We start from the raw sequence: 12,476 nt of genomic DNA on the forward strand, positions 1-12,476 counted from the left end.
AAGCTATCCTCATACCTCAGCCTCCCAGGGCTACAGGATTACAGGCATGAGCCACTGTGTCTGGCTAAGTTGTCTTTTCTTATTCACCAATTTTGCCAGGAGAGTGATAACCTCTACCCTGATTCTATCATTATGTCCTTTAAATAGTTGCCTACCCCAAAGCATGAAGACACTCTCGTGTTTCATTATTTCTTTTCACATTTAAACCATATTCCATATGGAACTGATATGGTGTCAAGGAAGGGGTCTACTTTTTTCCCCAATACAGCTATCTAATTGACTGTACCATTACAATAGTTTCTCTTTCTCAAAAGTCACAGATGACCTAAATGTGTGGATCACCATGTAGACAGAATTCTATCTAGTCTTACTTTGGTCTATTTGCCTATCCTTATACCAGCCAACATCAGTGTTAATTACAACTATACTTTTATAATCACAGGTCTTATGTCTGTTGGTGAACATTTTTCAGTTTTGTTGCTCAAGTTTATCTTGGATATTCTTGGTCCTTTGCATTTCTTCAGTTTGTTAATTTCTCCAACATACTGTTGGGACTTTGATAATATCATATATTGAAGTTACAGTTTAATTTACAAAATTGACGTCCAAGTAATGAACATGGTATATCCATACATTTAGAATTTTAAAAATTTCTTAAATGATTAAAAAATTTTTGTATTTATTTTACGCTAGTGTAAATGGTATCATTTTATCAATTTCTATCTTTCTGATACATAGAAATACAATTTCTGTATAGTTTGTATTCAGTGACCTTGATAAGTTATTTTGTTTGGTGAGTCTTTTGAAATTTCTATGCACACAACCAGTTGTCTATAAATGGTATTATTTTCTTCTTTCTAAACATTGTATCTTTTTACTTCAGGCCTTATGTTATTGGCTAATATCTCAAATATGTTAAACAATAGAGGTTATTATTGTTTTTAGACTTCAAAGAACCAACATATTGGCTTTCTCTATTGTGTGTTATTTCACTGACTTTTTGTCTTTTATTATTTCCTTGCTCTTCTTTTTCTAGCTTCTTGAAAATAGTTTAGGTAACTGATTTTCAGCGTTGCTTCTTTTCTAATGTATGCATGTAAGTCTATAAATTTTCCTCCATGCACTGCTTCAGCTGCAACTCACATGTTTTGCTGTGTCATATTATTCACTTGAAAATATTTTGAAATTTGTTTTGTTCTTTGACCCAGGGCCTACCAAGAAATCTATTACATAATTTCAAAGTAGTTGAGGGTTTCTCCAATCATCTCTTTTGCTGTTTTCTAGTTTAATTCCACTATGTTACAGAATGTAAGATGAATGCTTAGTATACACAGTGTGGTACATGTAACTTACGTAAAGTCATTGCTTAAGTCTTGCTACCATTCTGATGGAACAGTCCACTAGGAGGATGAACTAGTGTTCTAATCAGAGAATGCATACTCTAGTGGAAGCTATTTTAGGTATTGTTGACTGCTTCTTGATCAACATACAATGTTTTAATTTTCATACTAAATGGTAGAAATTTTTATTAGTGAACTGCTAACTAAAATACTTTTTTAAATGGGCCTCCAACGGTGAGATTAAAGGTTTTCAGATTAATAGCAGAGTAACACATACCACCATTGCAAGAAGAGGCCATAAGAATCCAGCATGGCCTGTAGCCCTTATATTTTGGGATGATGTCCTAGTCTAACCCCCTAAAAGGCTCTTGTCCAGCCATCAACACACCTTCTGTTAAGGTAATAGAATCCTGCTTCTTAAAGGAACCTTTCAGGCAAGATGGTGGTTAGAGCACCTCAACGGGCTGAGAGCAACTTCCTTTAGCCTGCAGAACATGCTGTAAGATCAGTTTTCTTGCTCAGTTAATATAGGTATTTGTAACAGAAGTTGGCATGAAACTGTTTTCATTATAACGTAGCTGTTAGGGGGTAATTTGGTGGCAGGAGTACGCGTGAAGAGAAGGAAGCTACCTGTTCCCCTCGCCTCAAAAACTTGAGTGCGTAACATTTATCTACCAAGAATTGTATACTACACATTCTTAGGTCAGTTCACAACTGCCTCACACCTTGTTTTCTCCTTAAACTCCTAAAATACATACGTATATTGGATCTTCCATGAATTACTTTCATTTTTCTACCTCTTCTGTGCTGTATTTTAGCTTATTCCTTCTGTTTTGAAATTTCCTTCAGGCCAGGCATGGTGGCTCATGCCTGTAATCGTAACACTTCGGGAGGCCAAGGTGGGAGGATCACTTGAGCCCAGGAGTTCGAGACCAGCTTGGGCAACACAGTGAGATTCCATCTCTACAAAAATTTTAAAAAAACTAGCCGGGCATGGCGGTACATACCTGTGGGTCTCAGCTACTTGGGAGGCTTAGGTGGGAGGATCACTTGAGCCCAGGAAATTGAGGTTGCGGTGTGCTATGATCATGCCGTGCAATAGAGCAAGACTCCATCTCCAAAAATGCGTAATTTCTTCAAATGTGTTTGAATATATGCCAATTCTTTCCCCTAATGATTTTAAGAGAAGCCAAGAGAACACATACTTCCGTACATCTTATTCATTGCTTTATTAAGGTCAGTACCTTAATGTGCCTGACATTTTTAAGCTAAGCAAGGATATTCTGAGAGCAAAACTGAAATGTAAACTTCAGCTTTCTCACAGAAAACTTCCTCTTTCTCCACCCTAAAGTCTTGGGTTCGGACAACTTTGTAGCTTCCCCGGGTTATTGTGTAGAATTCTGCTCATTCTCCTTCCTGAGGCTGGAGCACCTGCTAGGGTCTTGGCTTTGTGCACAGGTCTCAGTCCCAGCTTTCCTATATAGTCAGGCCATATCTCCTGCTGTTAAAGTCTCAGGGTCCATTGGTGAGACCCACAGCCAACACTATTATCCCCCTAGGTCAGTGTACCTTCAGCTGCTGAGTTTACTATTCTGGCTTTGTTTTTTCTTCATTTCTGGCAGCTGGGATTTCCTTTTTCTTTTGTGGTTAGCTGTGTGTATGTTTGTTGTTTTCTATGACATTTCTATGAGTTTAGAATTATGGGATGGTGGTGGTAGGATAATTTATGTTAGTCAGAATAAGTAACCTATATAGAAGTTCTTCACCCTTCCGGGAAATCCTATGACAAATGACTACTTAAATTGCCATAAAAGGTGAATTTAAGTAGAAGGATCCAAATAAAACTTTGATTTTGCTCAGAGTGACAATATGCCCAGCAAAAAAAAAACAAAACTATGCTTCTCAGCATCTCTTACAGCCAAAAGATAGCCATGTGACGCAGCTGTGGCAAATGAGACATAAGCTGGGAGTTTCTGAAAGAGCCTTGTCTTTGTGAAAAAGGCAGCAAGACTTAGGGGTTAAAAAAACCAAAAATCTGGTTTAAGCTACTGTCTTAGAGTTCTCTGTTACACCATAGCCCAATTCAATCATTAGCTGATACACTTTGAAGAGCAGATCAAATGAAAAAAACACAAAACTGAGAGTTGGAAGAAAATGTTTATTTAGCAAAAAGGTATGGAGTAAAATTGGTAGAACAGAAAGGAGAAAATAGAAGTGGGGAATTTTGAGAAGTTGTTTTAAAACATGGTAACTGGCAAGTAATTCTGACAAAATTCTCATAGGTAATGAAGCTTCATATGCCCTTACTGCCTAATTAAAAGGTACCTAATAATCAATTTTATTTGTATCAATTGTATTGAGAATAATTTTCTCTAACCTTCTACTTTCATAAGGAAAAATACAGTGAACACCTAGACAGTTGTCTTCACTGCGTGGCACAAAGTATCAATGATTTAACTGTGGAGAGTAGTATCAAGTAGAGACTTGTCTTCTTGTGTTCGGAAGTATTACCCTTTATGCATCTTAATTGTCAGGTATGCCTTTGCCATTTGAACTCTGTTACTCTTCCCTATCACATTAGCATAATGGAGATAAAACCATTGTTTTTCATTACCTAACCAAGAGTATCAACTAATTTAAATAAAATTTCTAGCAGTAAACAACTGTATATATGTGATTTTTTAAAGTTGGTTTTTCTCAAATTTAAACGATACAGTATTAACTGTAACTCCAAGAAAGATTTGAGGTCTTCTACTTACCAGGCACAGTGGTAGTCTGTATGAATATTTCACATCAATCATAACAAGCCAGAAATAGAGATGATCCCTATTTTGTCGAGCCAAAGAGCTTGATCACTGTCATATGACTAGACAGTAGCAGGGCTGTAATATAAACCCAAGGTTTTTGATTGCAAGAAAATACCTTTTTATAGTGCCATTATGTTGCTTTTACATAATTTCTGATCATAGCACTTATTAATTCATATTTAGTGGACAGTTTTCTCCATTGGGCAGTCACTTTATTACTTTATTTTCTTAGTAAAAGGAAAAAAGTGTGAAGAAGGGAAGTGAAAAATTGATCCAATCCTTAGGATTACAATGGCAATTAAATAGCTGTTTAAAAAAGCGGGGGTGGAGTGAGTTGAGAATGTGGCCAGATTGTTTAGAAGACTTTTACCAGTCACTTTTGCTCCCGGACTACCTTCCACTCAGAGATGGAGGGGACCGCACTTAAAAATAAGAGACAATTTTATTCCTTCAGCAAATATTTATCATGTCAATGAATTTATAAATATGAGTAAACCCATCTCTGTCCTCAAGGGGCTCACAATCTAAGAAGGGAAGTAGACACACAGATAAATTAGTACATTTAGCACTAGTGATAGCAATTTAGCACTACTGAGTACAAGGCACATTTATGGCACAAAGACAGGACCAACTACCTTGGAGTTCCAAGATCAACATACTATTAAGACTTGGCACTGGAACTGAGTTTTGAGAAATGGGATATTTTCTGAGTGTTTGGTATGTGCCAGATAGTGTGATACGCCAGAGGTCCCCAACCATTTTGGCACCAGGGATGGGTTTCGTGAGATGGTTTTGGGAAGGAACTGTTCCACCTCAGCTCATCAGGCAATAATTAGATTCTCATAAGGAGCACGAAACCTAGATCCCTCACACGCACAGTTCACAACAGAGTTCGTGCTCCTGTGAGTATCTAATGCTGCCACTGATCTGACAGGAGGCGGAGCTCCGGCCCTAGTGCTAGCTTGCTCCCTGCTTACCTCCTGCCGTGCAGCCTAGTCCCTAACAGGCCACAGACCAGTACCAGTCAAGAGTCTGGGGGTTGGAGACTCGTGCTAAGTGATTTACCTAGATTACCTAATCAAATCCTCATTACAATTTAAGAGACAGGTGGCCCCATTTTGCAAATGCCAGGTGGTTTAACCAAGAACTCATTCTACTAAATACCGTGCTCTACTGACATGCACACACACACAATAACTGAATGTAGTCACAGAGGAAAAGGAATTTACAAGACTATAACTCTCATTTACATACAAAAAATTTGAGGTAAGAATGTGTAAGGAATTAGCTAAAGGTTACATAGTAAAGATAGAGATATCTCATTTCTTCTATTTAAGGCCTGTCTGTTGTATGATCACTTTTTCCTAAAAATAGTTTTCTCTTCCTGGTTTTGCCTTTGACTCCTTCAAACAATCCATTAGCACTTAGAGCTATCTCAAATCACATGCCAACTTACCGAAGAATGAGGTAATTAAATGACTGCAGCACAAGGACACACCACTTAAAAGGGTTAGCTAATATTTAAAATAAGATATTTACTGTAAATATCAGTGTTTTATAAGCAATGATCTGAAAAGACTGAGAAACAAAACAAGTTTGCCACCTTTTATGAACACTGCTTCTTGCATGTTCAACCTGTTACACATGGACATACATACAAGGTAGAAGTTCAAATCACAGGCTAGCCAACACAATTTTAGAAGAGACTTCTCTAACATAATCTGTTCTGTTCTACCTATCTCTAACGTGTCATACCTTATAATGTTTTGTTTTATTGTTCCAACATCCCTGTATAACCTGGACCGCATAAAGCTTTTTAGGCACTTTGATTAGTGTTTTCTAATGTTATTCCTTGATAGTCTTTTACCTGCTTTGTCTGAGCTGCCTGAGGCAGGCTTAATCATTTTTTTAATACATAATGAAATAATTCAGACTATTTATCTGCTCAGTTTGAAGCTAAATGTTTGAATGCTTGCATAAGAAAGTTTAACTGCCACAGGATCAAAATAAAAACCCTAATGTTCTTATAATGCAGGTTTAAAAACACATGTTAAATGACTTAAAGATTCAAGGTGGACGAACTTTAAGATTTGACTAGGATACACATCACATGATTTGGTGGTAGACACTGAGGGAGCTCACATGAGCTTGGGAGCAAAATAAATTGAAATAGTACTTACTAAACAACTTTGTTGCTAGCGCTGTGCACGGTCCTTCATATAGTTCTCTTATCTAGTCCTCATAACAACCTGATAGCCTCCATTTTTTTTAATTTTAATTTTTTTTTCACAGAGAACTATCCAGAAAAGATGAACAACTTGTTCAAGGTCACAAAAATGGCAAGTGAGGGAGCTCAGATTAGATCAGAAGTCTAATTCCCAAGGGCATGTTTGTGATATTGTGAAATATATATTTGCTCTTCATCTCCACTTCCTAAAGCCCCTGGAATCTCTGAAATCGTAAGAATGTTATTTGTATGCTAATGGAATGAATGTTGCTGGGGACCTGTAGATAGTTTCAGGGTGGGGTCTGGTCACCGGAAAGATCAAAGCAGGATGATATGGTTGGAGCTTTCAGTGCCACCCTCCAACCTCCAGGGACAGGACAGGGCTTGAAGATTGAGTTAATCACCGGCGACCAATGATGTAATCAATCATGCCTACAGGCTGCAGGGGCAGAAATGGAGTAATCCCTTTCCTCCCCATCATATATAACCATGGTGGATACCCCTATAATGAAAAAAAAATTAACAAGTATAACAAAGTTATTACATGCATATGTGTGCACAGGAGTCATACAAAATGTGAAAACTCAAAGAAAGGGCTGATAGATGGCTGACACTTAAGTATCCTTTTCATTGGGGAAAGAGGTGGAGCTGTAAATAAATGGGCCTGAAGATCAGACAATGGTTTGTAAATGATTCCCTTTGGGAACTAAATGGGACTGGAGAACATATTGGGACAGGTCATCTGGGCTCCAGGTGTGGTGTTTAATTTTCAGTCTCTTCCTCTGTGATATAAGTTTTAATCTCTGGTTAATGCAATTTCAGGGACGGAATCTCAGGTAATTGTGTTCCTCTCTGAGGTCCAGTTTCTAAGTAAATAAGGGAACTTTGGGGAACAGCCTCATCTTGTGCTTTGGGAGAGACAGGATTTGAGTGAGGAGAGTTGGAGAAGGTCAAGAGGCCTTGAGGCTGCTGCTTTAATTCAGCATGTCAAAGCCCCATATTTTGGGATACTGATTTCTGAACCCTAACATGATGAAGCCTCCACAGAAACTCAGAAGGGCAGGGTTCGAATGAGCTTCAAGATAGCTGAACACATGAACTGACTATTCCCAGAGGGTGGTGCACCTGGAGAAGGCACAGAAGCTCCGTGATCCTTCTCAGTAGCTTGCTTATATGCTCCTTGTCTTTCCGGCAGTTCATCTGTATCCTTCACAGTATCCTTTATAATAAATGGGTAAATGTAAATAAAGTGTTTCCCTGAACTCTGTGAGCTGCTCTAGCAAATTAATCACACTTGAGGAGGGGGATCTCTAGCCAGTTGGTCAGAATCACAAACCGCTAACTGCTTGTGACTGACATCTGAAGGAAGGGGTAGTCTTGTAGGACTGAGCCCTCCACTTGTAGGATCTGACACTATCTCCTGGTAGATAACGCCAGAATTGAACCGAATTAGAGGACACCTGGCTGGTATCCACTGGAGAATCTGCAGTAAAGAACTGCTGGTTGTTGTTGGAGAGAAATCCCCACACACATTTGGTGAGAGAAGTGTTGAGTGGAATGTGAGAGGAGAAAGCACTTCTGCTTTTTATCCTTTATCTAATAATGTTCCTTCCCCTGCACTGAACTGCCTCCTAAGGAAGCACCAGGAATGAGAAAGGACATCTGCTTTTCACATGTGTCACCTGACAGGCTTGTCATGATGACGGGTTAATAAAGAGACTAAAGAAAACCATTACGAAAAAAATATGTGAAATTTACTTTGGCCATGAAGATGAATAGCAGTCAGACATTCCTGACAACTGCTTCTACTTTAGGTCTAGTGACTATGAAGCACAAAGATTCTCTAACAAATCATTAATAAATAAATACATATATGGATGCAAGCATGTATTAACTTTGCTTAATGTTTTAGCTTAATCTGATATTAATTTCTGTATGTTAAAGGTTCGTTTATCACCCATGTAACATAGTCGTCTGCACATCTAATCATGACATTATATCAGTTTTGAAGACATAGTCTGGTCATTGCATTTAATATTGATTTGAAGAATTTATAACATTAAAAAAGTTTAAGATTACAGATTGAAGGACCAAACATTTATAAAGTTATCTGAAAATGAAGGACTGACGATACCCAATCCACAAACTGTTTCTCATTCATACTCATACCTTTACTTGAAAAATAACTCAGTATTTTGGTGAATACTGAACAAACAGGAGTTTTGTATGTGCTATTGACTACACATAGGAAAATAATTTTAAGTTATATTAAGTATAAACAAGCTATACGTGAAACTATAGTTGTACTATAATTTCAGATAACCTATAAAGTGGGGAAAGCTTATCATAATGTCAAAATGACTGGGTTATCTAAATAAAGGTAACTGTATACCTTTAAGTGCCTTTTAGACCTTTCAACCAAAAAAACCTTATAAAGGTCCTCTCTACCCCCAGGGAATTTGAGCTCTTACAACATTTGCACAGAAAACAAGTGGCAAAGGAAGTTTCTCAAACTAATTTTAAAAAACAGAACAACCCACAAATCCTGTTTTTAAATATTTTTTGACAAAAGAAAAAATATTGAACATATTTTAAGGAACGATTTTGAAACAAGCAAGGAAAAGGTCGCAACTTTGAAACCAGTTATAACTGCACCTGGACAGTCTCAAGACAGAAAGTTAAGTAGCTCAACAGGTTCTACTGCTAAGATTTTGAATCACGGGAATAACATGTATTAAATAGTAAAAATACCCTTGGGACTGGTTCTTTTCCATAACAGTTAAAGAAAGTTAAGGCTAATATTAAAAAATAATCCTAATTTATATACATATAAAAATTCTAAATGTGAAATTGTTGTCAGTTTTATAATGTACTAGTAGCTTTGTGAGTAATTAAAAAATAAAAATACTTTTACATTTTAATATGGAATTTAAAACAAGAATATTTCTAGATTTAAAAAACCTCTCAATATGAAGTCATTATCAATGAAGAGGTTAGTTGATTATAATATTGCATAATATTTTGCACTGAGTAACACTTTGACATTTACTAAAAAAGAAATCATTAAAAAAACTTGAACATAATTAAAAGATAAACTCTATTATATATTACAGATTCCCCCCATCTTAACTGAATTTTTTCAATTACTAAAGTCTACAGGAGACATTTAGAACCATAACATTTTCCTATTGGAAATCGATAAGAGAAAGAAATCATGAAACAGGGGTGAAGCTAAATAATTCATGCCAAATGCTCACCAAATACTAAGATACCAAATCTTCAAAATTCACAGAAAAAAGTTCAAGTATAATTTCAGAACACATCCCAAAATTATCAAAGACATCCAATTTTACATTATCTATTAATAACAAATGGTAATATGGTAAACAAGGGGGGGAAACTGAGGCATTTTATCATATATCCAGATTTCATAACATCTAAAACTGATAAGCACACATTAATCAGAAAATATATGATTAGAATATGTTACTAAAATTCTGTAACAATTCTAATAAATATACAGTGTTTTAAAAAATGAAGGCATGTACCTTCCTATAAGGGTGGGAGACAGCTAACTGTTAAGTAGAATGTTTCACTGTATTAATTCAAACAAGAAAAACACTCAAATTTTCACTTAAGTACAACTATAGTTTCATGTATAGCTTATTCTAAGTGACAAAGTGAGGCAAATCTGATAGCTCACATGATCAAAGACCTTATTATATAATCAGGAACGTACATAATATAAAGATATAAACATATGGCCATTAAACAAGAAGAAAAAAGGCAATGAATTAAACACTAGAATTAGGAATTTAACCTACAGGCTATTTTTTAGCCTAAACCACATGCATATGCGGAGTATTTTTCACATCTGAGCATATGAAAGAAAAATTCTATATTTTATGCACTGAGGTTCAAAAACAAATTGATGGGCAATTCCCAAATATGCTTAATTTGGGAGAAAAACACTTCATAAAACTACCTTTAGGTTATATGCTTTGTAATGCATTGCAATATGTTTCTTGAAGTACTATAAATGATAAAATAATGTAAGCATTTGGCAAGTTTCAAATTAACATGTGGAGCTAAAACGTAGTATGCTTTGCACCTAAGTACAGAATACAACAGCTCTCTTGTAATGACAAAGAAAATAACAAATTATTCATTAAACAAATAAAATATATAATTAGAAAAACAGCACTCACCTTCAACAAGTCTTCATGCTTTCATTTCACATTTTTATTTAATCATGTATTTCTCATAACATTTAAACATCTTTCATAGGAGCACCAAACATGAATTCTAATTCTGGATTTAGGCACAGGCAAGAGCATACAGACACTTGCCAAGCTGCTAGGATGTGTGTACTTCTTACGTAATTTTTGTTTTATACTTGTTTGTTTTGCTTTTTACCTATACAGAATGTGGATGCATCACCAAAAAAAGAAAAGGCAGGCTGATTTCATGCAACTGAAAAACAAAGCTATAAAAAATTAATTTTCAGTATTTTAAGTAAAGGCATGAAAATGGAAATAACATTTAGACCAAACAATACATATATAGAACTAATTATCAGGTATTTGCTTATTTTTAAATTGTTACCTCATTTAGTCTCAACAATCCTATCAGGTAGGTGCTATTATAATTCCAATTTAGTGGACTGAGGAAACAGAGGCACAGAGAGATTAGTAACTTCCCCCAAAGTAACATAGCTAAGTAACTGGCAGAATCAGGATATGAGCTCCAGAAGCTGGGCTTTGAAATTCCTTGCCACTATATTACAATAATATCAAAGATTCAAAGCATTTCCATTAAACCAAAAAGTTGGCATCATCTTTATTGCTAAAATAAAAACAAGTTATGTCTGCTTTAAGCATTATAGCCAACGATTTACTGAACACCTAAAAGACAGCATTAATAATAGCTAGCATTTATTGAGTACTTAATATGACAGGTACTGTACTAATGAACCACTTTATATTCATCATATAAGTCAATCCATGCAACCACCATACCTATTTTGCAGATGAGAAAACCACCGAGGTACGGAAACAGTGCCTTTCCCTCCTCCAAATCCTGTAGCAAATTCACTTGTGGAGTCCAGATGGCAACAAATGTCTGATGTCAAAGCCCATGCCTGCTGAAGCACATTGCAATACTACAAACCTGACCCCAACTACCAAAGGGTATTCTTTTGTCCCAATACTCAGAGCCTTATGTCATGTTAGTGCTATAGCAAAATTGAAAAGATACAATAAAAATTTAAATTGAGTAACAAATTTAAAGGAATTTTAATAACGTTTAATAAATTTAGGGTAATTTTTCCTCTATAAGCATACTGCTTTTCCGTTTTAACTACTCCTACTCCAACCATGGTTTCTTCTGCTTTTCTCTGCAAACATATTCAAGTAGATCCCTGCCAGCTAGACAATTAACACACTTTTTCTCTGGGAGAACAAAATGGTCTCACATTTCCAACAAACCTTTAGTCACATTACATTAAAAATTCAAGCCTCTGTATACTATTCTTGCCAAATCTGTATCAATGTTAATTGGTTGATATTCCAAGTCAGCTGAAGTAAACATCCACCTCCCAGCCAATCCATGTATTACAGCTGAGTGTAGGATGTTTACATGAACTGAAACTTGGTTTAAAGCAGGACTTAAACTCTTTACTAAGTTTGTATGGTCCTTTAAGTAAGACTCTGTTGAAAAAAAGAACAGGCACAGCATTCACATAAAATGAGGCAAGACTCACCCAGAAAGATATGCTGAGAGAAAGTGTAGAATCCAAGGAAAAGGCAGAAGTGAGCTGGGTGTTTGTTTCTTTGGAAGCTGGGGTGTCCAGGGTGGTGGTGGGGGGCACACTACAGGCACACTACTATGCCTGGCTAATTTTTCTTATTAAAAAAATTTTTTTAGAGACAAGGTCTCACTATATTGCCCAGGCTAGTCACAAAGAAGTGATCTTTTCACCATAGGAATTTACAACAATAAATGCAGACATCCTGTAGCGTTCCATATCTAAATGTAGCTGATTGTCCAGCCTTCCTATATCCTTCCCTTCAAAACAATCAAACTTGCATTTGTAAGAGCTTA

The 12,476-nt window shown here is 36.2% G+C and overlaps 1 non-coding gene across 1 annotated transcript; it reads right to left on the reverse strand.

Annotated features, from left to right (window-relative positions):
• Positions 1-11,940: 11,940 nt before the first annotated feature.
• MIR30B (microRNA mir-30b) lies at positions 11,941-12,028 on the reverse strand. Its single transcript, NR_031961.1, has one exon. It is a non-coding gene; the product is annotated as a microRNA mir-30b (primary transcript).
• Between the last annotated feature and the right edge of the window lie 448 nt (positions 12,029-12,476).

The sequence above is a fragment of the Macaca mulatta genome, chromosome 8, assembly GCF_049350105.2.
Source record: "Macaca mulatta isolate MMU2019108-1 chromosome 8, T2T-MMU8v2.0, whole genome shotgun sequence".
In the NCBI taxonomy this organism is placed as follows: domain Eukaryota; kingdom Metazoa; phylum Chordata; class Mammalia; order Primates; family Cercopithecidae; genus Macaca; species Macaca mulatta.